We start from the raw sequence: 1886 nt of genomic DNA, 5'->3' as shown, positions 1-1886 counted from the left end.
GCAAATCGAGGCCGCCTTCGCTCGGCAGCCAGTAGAACGCGCGTATTTGCGTTACATTAATTAACCCTAGCCGCGGACGGAATGACAGACGGACGAACGGACGCAGACCAGCCTCCACTAGGGGGTAAGACTAGCCGTTCGCCGCCGCTACGCGGCGGAGTGGCATGGTTTGTTGGAAATGCGGCGGGTGCAAATTTAAGTGCTTCTTGGTGTCATGTACTTTGTTAGCGTCGTTCACCCCAGTAGGTCTTGGCTTCATGTACTTAACCACCTACCATTCCGTAGTCTCATGTGGACCCCTATAATATCGTGGTTTGGTACGCTTCCGCTACCCCAAACTACAGGTTGGATGTCGTGTTCTTCAACGGCCGGTGCTCTTCCGTGCTTTTGCTGGCTTCGTGGCTCCCTGCTCACTCGTGGCACACGCTGCCTAGTGGTTAAGCGCTCTCTCTTTGGGTTAATTCGCTTAAGTACGATCTCTTTTGTGGCTGCTTACTACTCCCTAGGGTTTAGGGTTTACGTAGGCTGCACCGGTTTTGTGGTACAGTGGCCGTTGGCCTTCCGTCGCCAGCTGAAGTGTGCTAATTCTTGGTTTGGTGTCTCCATGCAGTCGTGTTGTTCTAGCAATCGTGTATCGGGCTCGTCTGGTGAGGCTCGATCGACCGCGTTTTAACGCCATCACGTAATTGCGGTATGGTTTTGCTGTCTATGGTACTGTGCTCGCGTATTGCATTTGCGTTGCCGGTGTTATCGTGTTCTACAACGGCATCGTCCTCCACAATTGTGGTCACCCCAAGCCCCCCCCCCCTCCATTTCGTGGCTGGTCCGCCGTCCGTGCAATCGAATTCTAATGCGCTATTGCCCTCCGTGGCACGGTAAGCTCAGGTTCTACACTGATATAGTGCCCCATGGCTCGATGATTTCGCGTCTACAGCTCCAGTGTCCGCATTTCTATCATGGTTTAGTGTCTTGTCCACCGTCCAAGCCATCGTGTTATTTTGTGGTGTCGGCGCAGGTCTGCCGTCCGTTCTATTGTGAGCTACCGTTGTTTCGTGCTCCCTGGCTCGGTTAGATCCGGCTCTACCCTGGTATCGTGTTTCAATACTCGACAACCTCCCGTAAATGGTCTTCCGCGGCTTCATGTTTGGTCGGTCGAACCGTGTGCTCCGTGTTCAACCGTGGTGCTATGGGAGAATGTCTGTCCGCGCACTCTTACCGTCTACCGTGGCTTCGAGCGTGCGTGCTCTTTCGTAGCCCGTGCATTTCGGCATGCTGGGGTGTCTACGTATTAAGTTCCCTTCTGTGGCCCGTACGCTCCCGGAATATTCTTGTCCTTCTGTCCTTTTCATGACTGCGTTCACTTCCATCTTTCACGCTACGTAAAACACTTCGTGGTTTGCATCGGCTAAGTCTTCTATGATCGTCCATGGCCTTCCGTGCTTCGTGTTGCTCTTTTATCCCATCGTCTACATAGGGTGAGTCGGTGCTCCTTCGCTTTTTGTGTTCTTGCTTAGCCTCCGCGCTAACTTAATCACAAACGCTGTTTCCATTTTGTTTGATGTACGCTACATATATTGTTGGAAAGCTCGCACAATATCTTAAGGTCGCACACTACGTGCGCAAATACAAAGGAAGGTGACACTTTTTCCCGGAGGCAGTGTGGGATGCAGGGGTGTAAACCACAATAGTCATATTTAAAGTTTTCACATTATTATTTACAGTAATACAATTGTTATTTATTATAAAACGCTGATATAATAATTATGTGTACTACTACTACAAATAGCTGCAAGAAAACATATGAAATGTCTTGATAATAGTACTACTCAAAACAGTATTGTAAGATTATTTATTAGAGAAGTACTATGAAGCCTAAAATATCATTC

This window comes from Phytophthora infestans, genomic scaffold, assembly GCF_000142945.1.
Source record: "Phytophthora infestans T30-4 supercont1.11 genomic scaffold, whole genome shotgun sequence".
Taxonomy (NCBI): domain Eukaryota; phylum Oomycota; class Peronosporomycetes; order Peronosporales; family Peronosporaceae; genus Phytophthora; species Phytophthora infestans.
The sequence above is the reverse complement of the archived record's forward strand: the minus strand, read 5'-3'. Positions refer to the sequence as shown.